Raw genomic sequence first — 21,393 nt, forward strand, 5'->3', positions numbered from 1 at the left:
GAGATAGTCATTGATTGGCTGCCTCTTTCACTGGGGTTTGAGCTAGCAATTCGAGCATATGCCCTGACCAAGAATCAAACCCTGACTTCCTGGTTCATAGGTTGATATTCAACTACTAAGCCATTCTGGCTGGGCTCCCCTACCCCTTTTATTTATTAAACTGGAAATCATTTCAAATTACTTTATATATCACATAAATACTTTAAAAGGAATATGTAAAATTATTATAGCTATGTCCTGGAGAGTAGAAGTTAGACTCTCTATGTGTATCCATCCTAAATCCTATTATTTAGAAACAGATGCAGTAATATTAAGTAAATACATATTTATCCATCTTACTCGCCTGGATCCACACATGGGCACCTATGATAGAGACCCAAAGGAACAGCAGGCAGACTCCCTTTCCTCTCAGCCTGGGCTGAAAGCTCCTTGTATTTGCTCACGTGATAAGGGGGAAAGATCACTGTAAAGTTAACTCACCTAGTGAACCCATCTATCATTTGCAAAGAAGTAATGAGCTGGAGCCAAAAGCTGAAGTCTCCGCTTTTCCCCCTAACTCATGGCCAAGATGTGAGCCATAAAAAGCCATTTTTCTTGTCTGTGATCAAACGATGGATTAAGACTTGGAAGGAGCTGATGATCAATTGCCTGATAATATGTGACAGATCTTGTCAGATGGACCACAAAGTGCCCCAACCCAAAAGGAGAGAAGGCTCTGAGTTGTGAAGGTGCTTTCTGAAGCCACTGCCTGAGCAGCAGAAGCCTCTGAGATGTCAGTTATTTCTGCATCAACCCCACACAGGGCTTCTGCTGTGGAAGCTGCCATCACGGTCTGATGTGTGTGAGTTAATAAGTAATTAGATGCATTTCAATGACCGCTTAGCGTTAATTGGTTTTGTATCTTATTTTTCCAAGGAGGAAGGTATAGACTTGTCCTAATATTTTACTATAATAATGTTCCACAACACATGAAATGAGTTCCCCTCCACGCTCCCCCACTTCCTGACAGACTAATAAAAATAGTATTAGGTGATGAAATAAAGAAAACATTTTAAAGGAGCAGACATAATGGCAAACAGTAAGAAAGTCAAGCAGCTGGTGGGCTCCTTAGTGGATGTTGCCACTTAATGGTTTGCCCCAGGGCTCAGGTGAAGCCCCTTCAGCCTCTGCTTAGTTGGAAGGGTCCACACTTAGCATGAGCTCCTCTTCAGGGGAGAGGAAGGAAGGAAACAATGAAGACATGGGTTGTTTACACCTTTCACAGCAGTGTCAAACTGGCACATAATAGCCACTCATCTCTGACTGTCCCCAGTTGAAGGCCATGAGGGGAAAAATACATTTCAAAATCACCTGAACTTATTTTGGTAGCTCAGGGAAATATAAGTCAGGGTTCAAATTTTTTTTTTTTTTTTTACTTAGCCTCAAGTTTGGGAAGAAATGTTTTATTTTTACAGGAGGCCAAAGAAAGGACTGAAATAGGTTTTAAATTCTTTCCTATTGCAAAGGCAAGGAATCTGACGAATCAGCACTTTCTTCCAGCATTGCCATAAAAGAGGACACTGTGCTGAAGCAATTATTTCTGTATAAACAAGCTGTCTTCCATTGGAGAGACATTTACACTTGGTGTTTTAGATACAACCCCTGGGAAGCTGAGGCTGAGCTTCTATATGTGTGCAGAGAAAAGTTGGGGAAGGTATATGGCAGATGGTAGAAGGGGAGGTTAATACTGAAAATCCAAACTCTACTGGTCACCTGGAGCTATAATCTGAAATAGAGACATCTAATACATCTAAAAATATTGTATTTATCCATTAATCGTGTGTGTGTGTGTGTGTGTGTGTGTACCATATGTGCCAAAACCATTCTAGGCCTTGAGGATTTGTGGATGATCAAGGCAACACCTAGGCTTCACTGAGTTTGAAACAGAGGTGTATTTGCAATTATCTAGACCCAAGTCTTTCTGTTTTTCAAATTGAATTCCAGGGGACTAATTGGAGCTGTTTATGTGGCTGGAATATTGAGGGAAAGTTAAGCAGGTCTGCTCCATCCCAGCTCCATCACCCACCCTCAGTTTCATTCAAAAGACTTCCACTTTGGCTCTATATATATCCTATGTAATTTTTAAAAAGAGTTATGAGAGAGAAAGAATGAGAGAATCAGACTCCAACTCTATTTTATGCAAAGAAAACCAAATTCTTGAGCCCTAGAAGCATTCAATGACACATCTGGTGACAGTCTGGAGAGTCCAGCGGCTCTATGGTGAGGCTACCATATCAGGCTACCTTGGAGGTCCACAACTGCTACCCCTGTGCCCGGTGCTGCTCGGGGGGGCAGGAGTTTTTCTACCTGAAGAGGAACAAAGGCAGAGGCAGGTGCTGCCCAGCACAGAACTCCCACAGACAGCTGAGGGGCTGTACTCTTGCTGTGCATCCTGGAGGGAGCTGAGGAGCACCTTGCCAGTTGATTTCTGTTTTCTGCTTTAGATTTCAGAATGTAGGAGGGCATATTTCCCTGATCCTAAGAAATGTTGGGGAACTTTTGTGTGCACTTTCATAGCATTTGCTGGCATTCTGAAGGAGTATATTTATTACTGCGAGAGTCTATTAATTTCCCCCATTAGGTATAATTTTTTTCTTGAAACTCCTGGGATACCAATGATGACCATGGCTAATATAAGAGTAGTGAAAATTATGGCAAAATGCTAATTCAAAAGACTAGGGGTGAGTGGTCAAGATGTAAGATGAAGAGAACAAGCAGATCAGTGGGTATAGAATTTCATTTGTGCAAAATTAATAAGTTCTAGAGCTCTTCTGTACAACAGTGTGTCTATCCTACCTAATAAAAGAGTAATATGCAAATTAACCACCACTCCTCTCCACAAGCCATGCCCACCAGCCATGCCCACCAGCCAATCAGAGTGAGTATGCAGATAAACCCAACCAAGATGGCTACAGCCACAGAGAGCAGGAGGGAGGCATTTCCCGGCAATGGAGGAAGCGAAACTTTCCACCTGCCCTTGCCAGCCTAAGCCTCTACTCAAGGCTACAAAGTTTCAATTGTAGAAGGTAAATAAATTCCAGATACCAGGGCCTCTGCTTGGGTCACCAGGGGGCATGGCTGGCCTGAAAACCACCACATGCTCCTCCGCTCAGGCCACCCTATGCCCCAAGGGAACCCCCACCGTGATCTGGGATACCCTTCAGGGCAAACCAGCTGGCCCCCTCCCATGCACCAGGCCTCTATCTTATCTTATAAAAAAGTAATATGCAGATTGACCATCACTACAACACATAATATGGCTGCCCCCATGTGGTCAAAGATCCTGTCCCCATGTGAACACATGATGGCCACTACAAGATGGCCAGCAGAGGAGGGTAGTTGGGAGGGATCAGGTCTGCAAGGGAGGGCAGTTGTGGGTGATCAGGCAAGCAGGGGAGGGCAGTTAGGAGGCACCAGGCCTGCAAGGAAGGGCAGTTGAGAGAGACCACACCTGCAAGGGAGGGCAGTTGAGAGCGATCAACCCTGCAGGGGAGGGCAGTTAGGGGTGACCAGGCCAGCAGACGAGGGAAGTTGGGGGCAAACAGGCTGGCAGGGGAGCAGTTAGGCATCAATCAGACTGGCATGGGAGTGGTTAGGGGGTGATCAGGCTGGCAGGCAGAAGCAGTTAGGGGCAATCAGAAAAGCAGGCAGGCGAGCATTTGGGAGGCAGCAGTCCTGGATTCTGAAAGGGATGTCCCAGATTGGAGAGGGTACAGGCTGGGCTGAGGGACACTCCCACTTGCCCCCGTGCACGAATTTTGTGCACCAGGTCTCTAGTATATAATAATACTGTATTGTACACTTAAAATTAAAAATGTGATAAGTGGGTAGATCTTGTGTTAAATCTACTTTCAAAATGACCACCTCCAAGGGCATGTAAGGGCACTTTCCTCTCCCTCTACTGTAGAGTGTGGGCATGGATTTGTTTATAATTGAGAACTTCAGAGCCAGAGAGTGGCAAATTGTGATTTATCTGGTGTGACAACAGAAATCATCATGACCCTTGGGCATTCTCTGTAGACAAATGTAAGCTTATACAATAGCCTAGGCAAATGTGCCATTTCATCATGCCCTATCTATCTGGTCTTGTGCCAATGCCCAGCCCCTTTTGTTCATTCCTTACATAAACTATTCTTGCCTTAATAAAGTTAGAAATGTGGCACCCATTCTTATGTCTACTCTAGAGTCAAAAAGCATAATTTTGTGAACAAAATCCCCAAGGTAAGATACTACTTTAATGGGAACTTGGGGGAAAGAAGAGGAGCCTAAGATACTGAAGCAAGCACAAGAGATTAAACATGGGTGGGAATACTTTATACAGGGCTAAAGACATTGTACTCATTCTATAAACATTGGTTGAATAAATGACCTTGTATCTGAGCATCTCAGAAAGCTTTCCTGTTGAAGATAGTGACTCCAGCATATGTCCAGTGTCAGAGGTATGGGCAAGGAGATGTGTAGGAATCCAATTTATCCTGTATCTATTCTCCCTTCTGGCTATTGCCCTTCAGGGGCACCAGAATATGGGAGAAGTGAACATATAAACAGCTTTTTAAATGAAAAAAAAATCATAGAAAGGGACAAACACCTGAGAAGCAGATCAGATTGAGAGAAATAGGCACTTGCCAAAATTAAATACAAATGGCCATTGAAAAGATAGAGAATTTGGTATTGAGCATTTGCCATCTTCCCAAGACACAGTTCACATAGATTTGATTTATACTTATAAGAAAACAACCTAATTGCAACCTTGTAATAGGCAAGATCAGGTAAGATATTAAGTTTAACCAAAAAAAAAATGTGTCTGAGTTGTATTCAATCACTCTCTTGAGAGCTAATATGAGAATTCACACAGGTTCAAAGGTGAGCTCTTTTCCTGGCTTCTGCGAGGCTATAGCTAAAGTGGAAAAGAGGAGGAATTGGTTATTGTCTTTAATCTGGCAAGAAAAGGCAGATCTTTATGTTTGATAAATAAGGATGATAAACTGTCACATCCAGATGCTAATATTTTCTGCAAGAGGTACAGGGCTAGAAGGTTCACAGACATTTCTTTGGAAACAAACTATTTCTACTTCTTCAGCAAGAAGTGACCTACTTAGAGATTTCCAGAAAAAACTCATCAGGCTTTATGTAAATTCAGTATAATTCACATTTTCAGGGATGCTCTAGCCAGTTGACCCAATCTTGCTTTACAAACAAAAAAGCATAGGCTTTGAGTGACATGTTAACATCTTCAATATCCAGTGACAAGAACTCATAACCCATGATAGCACCTCCTTGGGTCCTTTGTTTTTGTGAGACTCAGGAAGTATTTTACTGCAGGTATTACCCATGTTAATGCAGATTGGGCTCTGTGGAATGTCAAGAGACACATGGTATTACACTGCTCACAGGATGATGTGAACCTTATTAGGAAGAAAAGACACATGATGCTACTAGAACTAGATGGCCTTACCCTGTGATTCATGTGCCGAGATTAGAGCAGGCAGGACTCCCACTGCACAGTAACCAAAATGTGATCTTCTTCATAGCCATGCAAGCTAAAGAGTCCAATTTAACAGAAATTGAGAAGTAAGTTGAATGACATGCTCATAGTCAAATAGTCTGTTACAGAAATGGAGTTTGAAATTGCCATTAAAAACTGAGGTCTTTCCCACTATACTTTGCAAGGCTTTAATGCTGCAACACTGTGTGTGTGTGTGTGTGTGTGTGTGTGTGTGTGTGTGTGTGTTTAAGAGGCATGAGAGGCACAACACCTAGGTGTGTGCGTGTGTTTAAGAGGCATGAGAGGCACAACACCTAGTCATCTCTAGGATATATTTAATAGCTGTTGTCATAAAATTAATTATGTGAAATAATTATTTTTAAGCATTTGAATTCAACAAAACCATAATTTTAGGTGTGAAATATTGATTTGAAAAGTATTGCTGGTTTCACTGACTTTGACAGGTGTTAAAATATCACAGAGATGGAGCCTCGATCACTGTTGAATTCCTGCAGAATCAAAATATTCTGAGAATTGTTGCCAGTCAGTATAAAACCACAATATTATTGCAGAATTCATGGAAAACCAGTCATGAATAGTGAATGTCCATTAACGGAGATTTTTTAGGTTTCCAGATGTGTTTTCTAAAACAGCGATCACTGTAAAAAAGGGAGGTGTGCTACAAAAGTGAGCACACCCCACACACATAAATGATAATAAGTGAAATAGGTACATTAAATCACAGAAGCTCTACAACTTTAAAACTATAATATTAAAAGCTGTCCATGCACAGTTAACTACAATGAATACCTTAGGCTAAAATCTAACCCCATGCATGTAAAACTACCGTAGTCATAAAAGGAAATTTATAGGAATACATTCTTTATTGTAAATAATACTGAGATTTTGCATTTAAAAAATTAGGGCTAAAATGCCTAAATGTACTGGAAAGATTATAGCAAGAAAAATAGTTGCATATAAAATGCAATCCTTAATCACTTAGAAATTCATTACTTTTTAATTTGCTTTCCAGAATTACCCAAGAGATTTTTTTTTCAGTGAGAACAAAATGCATGGTTAAATGATAGCATCTACCCACCAATTTATTATTGTTTTTGTTTGTGGGGTGTTGAATTATGTCTTGGCCTCATGAAAAGCTAAAGCTATTTGAACAAGCTCTCCTGGAACTGAATACTATGCTGGAACTGAAACCAAGCATGGAAAATGTTGGCTTGTAGAATGTGATTATGAATCACTAAAAATGATACTGAAAATTCACATAAAATATTCACTCCAGAAACAAATGGGAAATATGAAATGCATGAGCTGGAAGAGATAAATAGTGCCACAATTATTTGAGAGTTGGCAACACCAGAGAGAAGAGAAACAAGGTTAAAAATTACAGTAGCTTCTGCCTCATGGAACAAAATAAAAAGAAGTCCTCCTAATTAGGGAATCCAAGAATCATATTTATGTGTTTTGGGATTTACCAACTGAAATACTTGAGCTACATTGGATTTTGCCTTAAGACTAGATTCCAGGTGCCAACTATGTTTTCATAGCAATAGTAACCCAAACAAGACATCTCAATGCAGGATTTTTTTGTTTTTGTTTTTGTTTTGTTTTGTTTTTTTGAAATGGGCCATGCAGTTATCACTTTAAAATGGTTAAGTTAAAGTAGTTATGTCCTCAATAGATATCCCTGACCATCATTTCATTCCTCAACCCATCTATAAGATTATTTTCCAAACTTATCTTGACAACTTCTTGGTGAACATGCTGTGAAGGCACCTGCTAAAAATTCCATTGGGTAATCTAAAACTCTAAAGTTTAATATTGTAATTTGGTTTTTAAGCATTGCTAGAATGTTCCCAAATCAAAATGGTGACATCAAATCTCTGGGTCAACAAGTAGTAAACTTTTTAAAACTATAAAAGCCAAATGCTACTTAACAAAATAAGTATAAGATCTACTATGAGGAAAGCTACCACTCTGATGAGAGATATTTAAGAAGAACTAAATAAATTGACAGATATGGATAAGAAGACTCAATATCATCAAGATGTTAGTTCTCAACTTGATCTATAAATTCAATGAAATTCCAATAAAAAGCTCAGCAAGTTATTTTGGGAGTATTGAGAAACTAATTTTAAAATTAAATGGAGACACAAAAGACTCAGAATAGCCAATAATTATTGAAGAATAGGAACAAAGTTGGAAAACTGACATTATTTGCCTTCAGGACTTAATATAAAATTATAGTGATCAAGACAGTGTGGTATTGGCAAAAGAATAGACAAATAGATTAATAAAACAGAATGGAGAAACCAGAAATAGGCCAAATAAATATGGCCAACTAATCTGTGACAAAGGAACAAAGGCAATATAATGAAGCAAAGGTAATCTTTTCAACAAATGGTGCTGGAACAACTAGACATCCACATGCAAAACAAACATGCAGACTTCTTAGGTACATATCAAAGGCACAATCTGTGAAGGAAATAACTAATAAGTTGGACTTCACTAAGATTTAAAACTGCTCTGTGAAAGACAATGCCATAAAATAAGACAAGCCATAAACTAGAAGAAAATATTTGCAAAAGACACATCTGATAAAGGACTGTTATACAATACACACAAAACCTCTTAAAATTCAATAAGAAAACAAACCTCTCAGTTTAACAAGGGAGCAAAAAACCCACACCTGCACAGACACCTTAGAAGATATAGTGATGGCAAGTAAGCATATGAAAAGTTCAGCATCATATGTCATAAGGGAATTTAAAGTTAAACAATGACGCACTACTACATACCTACAGTATTAGAATGGCCACAATCTAAAATACTGACAATACCAAGTGCTGGTGGAAATACAAGATAGAACAGACACTTTAGAAAAACAGTTTGAAGTTTTCTTACAAAACCAAACATTCTCTTACCATATGATTCAACAATCATTCTCCTTGGTATTTACCCAAATGAATTGGAAACTTATGTCCACAAAAATCCTGCACAATGATGTTTATAGGAGCGTATTCATAATTGTCAAGACTTGAAAGCAACCAAGATGTCATTTGGGTGGTGAAAAGATTGAAAAACTGCTATATTAAGATAATGGATTTTAAGGCTAAAAAGGAATGAGCTATCAAGCCATGAAAAAAAATATGGAGAAAACTTAAATGTACATTACTAAGTGGAAGAAGCCAATCTGAAAAGGCTGTATATTATATGATTCCAATTCTATGACATTCTGGAGAAAACAAAATTATAGAGACAGTGAAAGAATCAAAGACTGCTAGGGGTTGGAGGACAAGAGGGAGAATGGGTGGGGGATACAGAAGATTTTTAGGGCATTGAAACTGCTCCATGTGGTACTACATAGGTGGATACATGTCATTATACTTTTTTTTTTTTTTCAAAACTCACAGAATGTATAACACCAAGATGTAAACTATGGTCTTTGGATTATAATGACCTTAGTGAAGATCCATTGAGTTAATGTATGTACCTCAGTGGTACTGAATATAAATAGTGAAGGAGGTTGTTCGTGGTGGAGGATATAGAGGGATATATGAAGCATGCTAGATTCTGTTCACTTTTGCTGCGAACCTATGATTTCCCTAAAAATATTGTTTATTCATTTAAAAAAGCCAAATGCTTACATGACTGGAGGAAGGGGAAAGGTAATTATTGATAGTGTTTCCAACAACAACAACAACAAAAAAGAGAGCAGGAAGCCTCATTTATCAAGAAATCTGATTCTTACACAATTAGCAAAGGGGATGGAACTGTTTTATGAAATGTCTATTAGCAGCAAAGGAAAAATGACTTGTCTTTTTAATTATTGGGAAATAGACATTAAATGTGTAAATAATATAAATACAACTTAAAGTTCTCAAAGCATAGTCTAGAGTTTCCCAAGACCCTTTTAGGAGGTCAAACTATTTTCATAACAGTACTGAAACATCATTTGCTTTTTTTACTGTTCTCATATTTGCCCCCATGTTACAAAAACAATGGTGGGGAAAAAATGCTGGGGTCTGAACCAGGGCAGTGCCAACAAACTGTACTGATAGTCACCGTGTTCTTCTCCAGTGTGCACTTGCAAATAAAAGAATGCTGGCTTCACTTAGGAATGTCTTTGATAAAACTGTACAAATGATTGGTTCCATTAAATCTTTACTCAAGTTCACATTAAAAAATGGGACATATGCACAAAGCAGTTTTGCTGCCCAAAGAAATAGGATGTGGTCTCGAGGTGAAGTACCGTGTGATTGCTGGTGTCATGAACTGAACTAGCTGCTTTGTTCAAGGACCGTGATGTGTATTTGCAAGAACGACTGACAGGCACTCTGATTATTCAAGCTTGGCCATTGGTAGGTATTTCCTTAAGAATGGATGAAGTGAGCCTGTCACTTCAAGGAAAAACTGACAACAAAATACTTCAGCTGTCAATCAAAAAATTTGAGCTTTCAAATAAATAATTAGAATTTTGGAAAATTTGTCTGAGCTTGACAGTTTCCAATATTTAAAGACTTTCCTGATGATACCACTAGTGATAATGATGAATGTTGTTGTTGTTATGTTGTAGAATGAAATGAGTCAACATTTAGAATATCTGCATAATTTAGTGAACAGATATTTTCCAAATAACCAGTGTAAGGTGGCATAAAATCACACATGGGTAAAAGATCCATTCAAAGTGCAAGAAGACCAATGGATTTCACGGTAACAGAGTACTAGAAGTTCAGTGATACAGTTTTAGATTCTACATTGAAACTAACCTTTAAAAAAGGGCCACTTGTCAAGTTTGCATGGAGTATCAAAGAATATCCAGGTAGGTTAAAAAAAAAAAGCTATTACAATATGCCTACATTTTCCAACTGCATAGTTATGTGAGATTAGATTTTCTTCAGATTCTTCAACCAATTCCCATGATTTTATAGGCCGAATAGAAGGAAAAACCAGATATGAGAATTTATCTGTCTTGTATTAAGCCAGACATGAAAGATGTTGGGAAAAGTGAAAAATGATGCCAGCTCGGCTTTATGCTGAAAAGTAATAATTTTCATAAAAGTAAATTATTTACATTATCAGGTAATGAGCTTATTGTAATTTTCAAATACAGCCTTAATTTTGCTCAGTTATAATTTTGAATGCAGTAAATATCATTAGACAAAATTCACATAAATAAAACTCCTTTGGAGTCTGCAATAATTTTTAAGAGTGTAAAGGGGTCCTGAGACCAAAATGTTGAGAACCAGTAATTTAAAGAACTAATGAAGCAGATGCCATGTATTCAACACACAACTTAAAGAAGAAAACATAACTAGCACCTTTGAAGCCACTGTATTTGCTGCTTAGAACATAGCTTCTTTTCTTCTCTCAGATGTGAGCATATTACATTGATTTTATATCAACCATTCTCTTGCTTTTCTTCATAGTTTATCTGACATGCCTATCTCCCTATACAATATTTAATCTTGCCTGTTTCTGAGCTACATACAAATGCAACCATAGCCATAATTTGAGTTTCTTTGAAAGCAATGCCTGAGACAAAGACCTGGGTGCAGGTAGTATATTTTGGAGGTGATCCCAGGAAACAGAAGTGGAAGGATAGGAGCAGAGACTCTAGAAAAGAGAAAACAGAAGTTCATTGTGTGGTTACGGGTATACATTGTGTGGGCAACTGAGTATACTCCGATTGTGTACCCTCTGAGAAAATACGTAAAACACATAAAACACATAATCGGCCACCAGACCAAAGGAAAGGTGACTCGGCATTATTTACTGACTTTACCTTCATTTGTTTAGAGTTTTTCTCAGAGCCTTAACTCCCTGGTACATTTAGGCTGAATGGTTTCCCATGGTTCCAAGGATGGCTTGAGGCAGAAAAGCAGAGGCCCCTTGTTGTGACCTTGTGTTAACACTGGTTGCTGCATGGAACTGCCCACCACATCTGCCTGAAATCATGTCAGTGAAAGAGATATGGATTGAGGGACACCACAAGTGCGGGCTACATGGTGTAGATTCTTTTATGATTTTCTTTTTTTCCTTCCAGAGTATGTTGTTAAGATATTTAGGGTTGATATTAGTAGTTTTAGATTTCACTGATGCATAATACTCCATTGCCTGACTGTTTTACAACTCAATTGCCAGTCTATTATTAGACAGTTGCTTATTTCTTGACAAGGGGACCTTTGTTAATGGTACTGCAGGAAAACAAATAAACATTTTTCTGCCCTTACATTTCTCCTAAAAATTCCATAGTCTGCAGAAATGAGGTCTCCACCTCAATTTTGCATTTCAAATCTAGCATGAATTTGATTGGCCAATATGTCATATTCTGGCTACAATGGATTCTGGGAAGCATAGGTTTGAGCTTTCTGACCTTTGCAGTACAGAAGGCACACTGAAAAAGCACCGTGTCCAACACACTAGGCAACCAGGCAACAGCTTTAAAAATTTAAAACACATAGAACCCTTTGATCCTGTGCTTTTAACTCTGATAATCTAGTCCATAGAAATAGAAGAACTAATATAGAAGAGCATATATACAATGCCATTTATTTCAGAATTATTCCTAGTGGGCTGAAAGTAAATGTCATTTAAGAAAGGAATAGCTGGATATATTTAAATATAGCAAAAGAATGAATGAAAGCCATACCAGATGACTTGGAATGATTCCACAATGTGTTATTGAGTGAGGAAAGCAAGATGCAAGAATGTACATACATGTTATATAATCCCATTTTGGGTAAAACAATGGCCAATAAAAGATGTAGATATACTATATATTTATATAAATAGAAACACTATATAGAAGACCACCCAGTAGGCTGTTAACAGGGCTTGTGGTTCAGTTAAGAAAGTGATTATAAGTAGACAAAGAAGAAGAGTATATAGATATAAAAGGATGGTTGCTTCAATGTGATTTTTTTCAGGAGGTTGGAATTTTAAGCAAACTTTTTCTTTATATTTGTATGTGCTATCAAAATTATAGTGTATATATATATATTATTTAAATAATCTGTATAAAACAGTAAATCTACTTTTAGTGTGAAAAAATTATTTTTTTTTCTAATGGAACTGGGATAGAGGAGAGGTAGAGAGGATTACTGTTTTATATCATCTACTCCTGTATTATTACATTTGATACTACATAGATTATATATTTAAATACTATGATAAATGAATAAGAAAAAACTTACTAAGTTAACAAATAAAATATTCATGGGCTAAGGTTGATTCTCGCACCAGTACTCTGGAGCTCAACCAGTTCTACCTCCTCACTCCATTAATGAACTTCTCTCCTACAGTATCAGATCCTTCTCTGCTGGCTTCTTCTCTGAGCATTAGGAACATACTTGTCTATTCCCCATCTTAGAAAACCCTCCTTTAACATTATAACCTCTTCTATCTGCCACACCTTCTCATATCTTTGCTTTGTGGCTTTGAGAAAGCAACTTGAAAGAGTTATTTACACTCATGGTCTCACATCTCATTTACCCATCATCCCACAAGATAGCTTTTGTCCTGACAACAGTGCCTATGGAATTACCCCACCAGGGTCAGCATGGCCTCCTTATTGCCAGCTCTAGTCATCCCAGTGTCTTGGGAGCTCTCATCCCTCTAACAACCATTTTCTTAAAGTTCTTTCATCCATCTGTTTACACTATCTCTTCCCATTCCCTTGCTTTACACAGTTTTCTCTGGGCCCTCTACTAGCCTTTTATCTGCCTTAGATGGCAGTATCTCTCAGGGTCCCACTGCCTTTCCTTCTTATTGCATTCACTTTCCCTAAGAGATGACATTCATGCTCATGGTTTTGGCAGGGATGACTCAAATCTGTAGTCATGGTGTAGATAACTCACCTGAGTTTGACCCACATTTCAACCAGCCTCCTGGACATCTCGATCTCTTACTTGTTCACCGAACTGTACATGTGAAAGATAGAATGTATTGTCTTCCCCAGAAAGAATATGCCCACACTGATCATTAGTCTGTGTTCCCTATCTTGTTGAAAGATGTCATCATCTACCAGCCCACATGAAGTCATCCTGTAACCCTGATTCTTATCACATCTAATAACCAGGTTCTTTTGACTCTTCACTCCTAAAAACCTCTCAAGTCCTTCTATTTACTCCCTGGGTTCCACCTCTGCCTTAGTTCACATCGTCATTGCTCAAGTGAACTCTTATAATCTTTTATCTCTAATGGAACCACCTTCAAGCCATCTTTCAAGTTGCCAGCAATGTAAACTTTCTTAAATGTAAAACTGAATAGATCACACCCATGCTCAAAATTCTTGAATAACTTCCCATGACCTTTGTGATCAAGTTTAAACTACTTAGAATAAAATGTAGGACCTGCCCCACCTACCTCTCTGAAATCACCTCTTACCACTTACTTACATATGAGTGACCTGTTCTTCAACATACTGAATTACCTACATTTCCCAAGTCCAGTTTCGAGCATTAAACTGTGCCTTTGGGCTTTGCATGTACTTCCCTGATATAACATAGCCCTTACATCATTCCGCTTCCATCTGCTTTGCCATTAGACTCTAAGTGCCTCCAGGGGGTGGGGCTGTATCCTACTCCCACAAATAGCACATGCCCACATGCATATTATTTGTTACATATTGGCTGTATATTAAATGAACTCATATTTGCAGGCACAGACACTGAGTATCAATCGAAGGAGGTGACTTTTCCAGGTCACACGGTAGGAAACAAAGCCACGTGAAGTAAACCCTACTCTTGCCTGTGATTGGTGCTGGGAATTTTTCTCACCAAATTCCATGTCCTTCCCTGTGAGTTGTATAAACTTAAGCAAGATACATTTATCTTGAATCTCAATTTTCTCATCTCTGGGAGGATTATTTCTAAGAAATCATCCAGATATTTGCTTTAGCATAGTGTGAGTTCAAATCTCCATTCTGTCATCAGGGCAAATAGTCTAGCTTCTCTCTGCCTTTATTTTCTAATCTGTAAAATGGAAATATCAATAGCAACTTAATTCATAGGGTTCTTATGATGGTTAATTGGTAGAGTAATTTGAAGGGTTTAGGAGAATGCCTGAGCCATGATGAACATTTAACATGTCTTAGCTATTATTACATTCTACATAGTAAATAGCCAAAATGTTTGAGCCCTTCATCATATAAGTGGTTGGTTGAATCCAGATAACCTAGTGTTTTAAAACAATAGCTTAAGAATTGATTTTTAGATGGCAAGCATAGACCATTATTCTTAGCTTGGCAGTGGAGAGCTTATATTAAAGTTATTATCCCAAGTAGCCATTAGATTAGTATAATATAAAGGGAGCCTTCACTTCCAAAAATCATATATTAAAAATAATTGTCAAAAAATGGTAAATACATTTCATACTTTGGTAGTTTTTTCCAACTATTATGGACAATTTTAAACTCTAAATGTATTGCTAATTTTATCTTATATCAGTCAAACCACTAGTAAGGCAGTTCTGACTGAAAATTTCTACCAACTTTAACATAACCTCCCCATGACCAAGCCTACAAGGTGTGTTTATATGAAAATATTTAGGTAAAAAAAAATTTAAATTACATAGAAACTGAGTTTTATAAACTCTAGACTCATGCTCTTGATTTTTCCTTTTTGTTTAGGTACTGTAACAAAAGATGGTTAAATGCTCATCTTTGAAAATGTGATGAAAATACAGAGAAACTAGCATCATTGCAATGTCAAAACAACAAGGAAAAAAATTTCATTCAACACAATGACACCAGCTATATATGCCAATGCATCTAGAAATGCCCCTTCTTCAGATGTGGCAATCTGTGTTTCAAATGCCCTGGACAACACTAGATCATGACTATCTTCGCCACTGTTGTCCATATCTGTGTGTATTCTAAAAATCTAATTCGTATGTGTCTCATTGACTTATAAATCATCCAATGTTGATTTAACATAGCTGGGGGATCACCAGGAAACATCTAAGTTGTTTTATGATTCCTTTAACCAGCCACCACCCCAGCACGGAAAGCTATATTTTTCCTGCCATAAACAAAACAGAACAATAAATTGTGAATCAGAGTTAGAAACTGCCAGCTCAGTGCAGCTCAGGTGGCGTTTGATTTTGAGGTTCCAGGTTTTCCTTGCTCCTGCTGACAACAAAAAGTGGAATAGAAATTCAGGAGGAAAAAAATAAAATAAAACATTCCCAGATTCCCCTTTGGTTTTTCACTAGCAGTGTTGGACCTGGTTTGTCCAGTGAGTCCGTAGGGCACACAGTCTGTTTTCTCTGCCCCTGAATGTTGGGTTATACCTGGTGGGAGGGAAGCAGCAGGTGCTATAGGCAGAGGAACGGAATAGCTGCCTAGTTAAGAAGTGGTGGGATGCTGCTTGTTGACTTCTGATGGGTGCTCTGGGCTTAGATGAACAGAAGAGGTGTCAGGTGGCAACCACGGTAGCATGGGCCTCCTGCCTTCTCTAAGTGCCTGAGGCAGTGCAGGAAGCTGAGATGCTGCCAGAAATAATGGCTTTTTCCTTGTCACGGCAATCACAAACATGAAATGCAGCTGAGTAACCGGTTGCAAATGGGGGGGCCATGCTCTGCTAGAGCTTGTGAGATGGGACACAAAACAGACCCCCTAGCCTGCCTGTTCATCACCATGGGAGAGCTGTAACTATCTTTGTTGTATACCCGCTCACGAGCACCTCTCAGGTAGAGCAAACTACAGCTGCCTCTGCTTTTAAACACCAAAGAAAAACACTAAAGCACAAAGCAGAAGAGCCCCTGAACGCCCCTTGGCTGCTTGGGATTGTCATTTTGAAGGATTGTTATTACTGTATTTTGACGCCAGTGGACATATTGAACTTCTTTCCTTAGTGCCATTGGTGTCAGCGGGATCAAAGGTGTGTGCGCGCGTCTGTGTGTCTGCAGAGGCATGGCAGGAGGTGAGATGGATGAAACAGGAAGAGAGGAGAAAAAATGGGCAACTGAAGAAGGAATGAAAGATGAGGGTGGATAGGAGCCCTGGTTTGAGGTTATGGGGCTCATGGAAGATGAATCATTCTATAATATAGTTCAAAGAGGGGACCAGCGCACATATCTTCTTCAAAGGCATTCTGCCCCTGGTGAGCCACATTCTCTGAGCTTATTGAGGAAACCAAGAATCCCATTTATTGTGGGCAAGACTGATCCCAGGTATAGGAAATGGAGGCACCGGGCATAAGCAGAGCCTTTAAGCTAGCTGAAAGAGCAGTAATCACAGCAGATGCATTTTTACTCCTCTGATGCCATTTGATCAGTATCTGTTATGTGTCAAGCAATGTGATAAGTGCTGAGGATATAAAAATGAATAACAAGGTATAGGCCAGTCCAACGTAGATGTGGAATTATCTCCTTTATAATACAATGGGATGGTATTATAAAAGGTTTAAGAATACATGACTAAGGAAATAAGCATAAAGGAGCAGTACGCAACGAGGTGGAAAGGGTTACTTTCTGGGGGAGGCAGGAATATAAGCCTTTTCAAAGGATTGCTTGAAGTCGATGGGGAAACAGAAGTTAATTAGATTGACAAAAACATGGGGAATTTTAAGAAGAGGAGAGTATAATAGATAATACTATATTTAGTCTATACCAAGAAGTGGCCCACGCATTTTATGTATATTAACTCGTGTAATTGTACAACCATATCAGAGAAGCCACATCATCACCCACATTCCTGTTCTACAGACAATGAAAGTGGGGCAGGAAGAGAGTAATAATTTGATCAAGATCAAACAGTAAATAATGGGCAAAACCAGGATGTTAACCCAGGTGGTCTGTATTGGAGTCCATGCTCTTAACTACCATAATATACTATCTTTTCTTGCTAGGAAAAAAAAGAAATAAAAGATATGGAGTGTTCAAATACCCTTGTTTCAGTTCAAACAGTTAATCTATTGTGGATCAGATATTGTACCAAATGCCAATGTTTGGAATATGAATATGGCTCAGCTCTTGCTGAGAGACTGAAACATCTAATTCTAACATAATGTGAAGTAATGTTTAGATATGTTAGCTGATTTTCTTTTTATTCCCTGTAATTCCCTTTGACTCCATGGCGCTTCTCCCATCCAAACTACCCTGTTTCCCCGAAAATAAGACAATGTCTTATATTAATTTTTGCTCCCAAAGATGCTCTAGGTCTTATTTTCAGGGGATGTCTTATTTTTCCATGAAGAAGAATACGGTACACATTTATTGTTAAATGAAAATAAAGGAAATTTATTACCTGTATATGGTACGGTCGTACGGTAGTTGTCAACACAAACCAGACAAACTGAATCCTACAGTATCAAGAATTTACTCATTTATTCAATGACAATCATGTCATCATCTTCTGGAACATCATCATAACAATCCAATTCCTGAATTTCCTGGTGAATTTCTTGTAACTCCATTTCTTTCAGAATCAGTGGACCAAATCTCTCATGTTTAGCAATAGCATTCTGAGACAGAGCCTAGGGGGGCCTTATTTTTGGGGGATGTCTTATTTTCGGGGAAACACGGTAGCTATCAGGATTATTAAAGCAGAAAAATAGAAGAGAGGCATGGCGCATACTTAGGTTGTGGGCTTGATTCCTAGTCTTGGCAAGTATGGAAGGCAACTGATCTATTTTTCTCATGCCAATGTCTCTCTCCTTCAAATCAATAATCATATCTTGTTTATTAAATATACCCTGTTTATTAAATACTTATTTTAAAAATTTTCTTAAATAAAAATAAATCCATCTGTGGCCTCTATCTTTTTTAAAAATATATATTTTATTGATTTTTTACAGAGAGGAAAGAGAGTTAGAAACAATAATGAGAGAGAATCATTGATTAGCTGCCTCTTGCATACCTCCTACTGGGGATTTGCTTGCAACCAAGTTATATGTCCTTGACCAGAATCCAACCTGGGACCTTTCAGTCTGCAGGCTGATGCTCTATCCACTGAGCCAAACCGGTAAGGGCTTTGGCCTTGGTCTTACCTACATAGAAGAAAATTTGATAACAACCATTATTGAGGCTCTTCTTTTCAAGGACTGCTATAGAATTCCACCTGAAAGATGGACAGAGGCCTCTAACCTCGAATGCAGTGTAGCTGCTGCTGATTCCCCACTGTCCAGGCCTGCAGGGGCCCTTGAAACATGGGATGTGGGCTCAAGGTAGATGTAGTAATCTTAGGGCATGAAAACAAAAATTGAGAACTGTGTCCAGCACTTACAGCATTCCTTAAAAAAACTCACTCATCCTTTTAAAAGCTCTGTTCTTCCTGAATAACAGAGAGCAGATATATTTGTATTTCAACTGCTTCATCAATAGTCATACCATAGGTGGTTTTCTCTCACTTCCATACTTTTTCCAAACCAGTTCTCATGTATTTCTTCTGGGAGGTAGGCTAGTTAGGAATTCGGATGCTCATGTGATAGATGAGGTCATTGGGACATTACCATAAGAGATTCATTCAAGCTCACACACAACAGATCCCGAGCCAAGTCAGGCTTAAAATGAAGGGTTCAACAATCCAGTGTTCTTTAAATATACTTTTTATAGACTTCATAGAGGAATGGAGAGATAGAAAGAGAGAGATAGGAACATCAATGATGAGAGAGAACCATTGATCAGCTGCCTCCTGCACATCCCCGACTGGGGAATTGAGCCCACAACCCAGGCATGTTCCCTGGCTGCCATAATAGTAGTAGCCAATTTTTATACCCCAAGGAAATGTTAAAATGTGAATATAGAAAGAGTACTGATTATGGGTTATACTATTACTGTAGGTTGATCATCTTAAGCTGGAGAAGGGCTCCCTATGTCCAGGTAAGTAATTGGGACAAACAGGACAGCAGAGAGCAGAGGTAGGCTTTTGTGTGTGGTAGATAGGGATGGTTTCAACTGTAGCTTTGTTTTTAATATTGGATCTTTCTCTGCAAATGTATGGATACAGCACAGAGACATCTATTACCTGCTTCTGAAACATCATCAAAAGCCCCATGGGCAGCAGAGTATAATGCAATGTGCCAACATGACAAGTGTGAAGTGTGTCAAGTCAGGGAACACCATAAATCCTCTATTCAATTCTCAAAGAATATGATACACAAATGTCCATTCATCTTGCTCTCTGGCATTCCACCATTTTCACAGAAGGCGTCTGATAGGCTAGGGAGGGCTCCATCTGTGCTGAGCTCCTGAGGGCAAGACTCATTAGCCATGTGGTCGTCTCTAAAATTATTACATCCAAACACTCAGGGAAAATAGGAACCTGAGATAGCACACCACGCCTTGCTGCTATCATTTGTCAAAAACTGGCACCAGTTAGAAATGACACAGGATAACGAGTCCAGAAGCATCTAGAACAAACAAGAATGATTCATCACTGAAGACAGGGCAAAAATACACTCCTATCCATCCACATATCAATTATACCAACCATGAAAATAAGTACTGGTTCACATAACCAACACTTGAAAAAAAATCAGGTGGGCTATAAGAAAATAATAGTTAAAATAGAAAGCAGATTTAATAAAAAAAAAATGTGCTGTACTCTCTCCATATTTTCTCATCATTAGTTTTGATTTTTTAAGAAAAAAAAAAAGTCTGTGAGGGGAAACTCTGTATTTGGCTAGAGAAAAGTATCCCCCTTAGTTCGGCAACATCAGAAGAGGTCAAGAAAGGTGGCAAGGACATTCAAGAGAGGGAAAGTGGCCAGCTCAGCAAGAGAAAGAGGTATCTAAGGCTAGAGAATAGGCAGAATTTGAAAAGTAATAGCTTAAATGTATGAAGTGCTCATCAGGTGCCAGAATTTGTTACACTTATCCTATATATCATTTCAGTTTAATCTCACTACTATATATGGTTGGTGCTATTATCCCATTCATTGATAAGGAAACAGAGGCATATGATTACATGACTTTAAAGTTAAATATTTGAATTTAGGCAATCTGCCCAAAGTTCATATTCTAATAACTAAACCAGTAGTTTGTAAACTAAACCTTGCATCATAATTCCCTGAAGGGCTTGTTAAAACCCAAATTGCTGGTCCCAGCCCCAGACTACCTGATTTAATAGGTCAGACCCGGTAATTTGCCTTTCTAACAAGTTCTCAAATAATACTGATGCTGCTGGTCCAGGGACCACACTTTGAGAATCACTGCATTAAGCTATGTTGCCCTTTTACCAGGTAGCATTCAAGTTTGAGGATGATAACATCACCAAGTGTATGCAATGAATAACACACCAACAACAGCAAACCACTTTAAACAATAATCACAGCTGAGATTTGGAAACCCTGAAGTGAATATTTGCAGTATATGAACAGAGATGCTCTTCTTATTATAAATGAAGAATAAAATTTTGCATACTATGAGGCAAGAACATAGAAACTTTGGAAAAGAGGCCACTGCCTGATTTCCTATCATTTCTATTTAGTAGTCCTCCTATAAGGAAAATGGAGTTCTGTCTTAGGATGTGGTATTCTGGTGTGTGTGTGTGTGTGTGTGTGTGTGGTGAGGTGGGGGTGAGATTGGAGGAGAGCTGGAAAGACAAGACTCCATCACCAGTCACCAAGTTTTACCTCAAAGTCTGCCATCCGGGGAGATCACTAGGTCTGGAGACAAATGGAAGGTGATTTGCTTCCAAATAGAAACCAAAGGTCTGTTGTGGTCTTTAAAAAACTTATGACAATGAACTGCTTTCCTTGAACCCACTCTTCATTTAACACCAATTAAATCCTTTTTTGCTTTTCAACAGAGATTTTTGTCTCTCTGAATAAACAAAACTGCAAATTTAATGTCAGAATTATAAAACCTCCCAAAAAGGGGGACTCACAGTGGAGAACAGAGCTGAGCTCC

This window comes from Pipistrellus kuhlii, unplaced genomic scaffold (genome assembly GCF_014108245.1).
Source record: "Pipistrellus kuhlii isolate mPipKuh1 unplaced genomic scaffold, mPipKuh1.p scaffold_m20_p_13, whole genome shotgun sequence".
Taxonomy (NCBI): Eukaryota; Metazoa; Chordata; class Mammalia; order Chiroptera; family Vespertilionidae; genus Pipistrellus; species Pipistrellus kuhlii.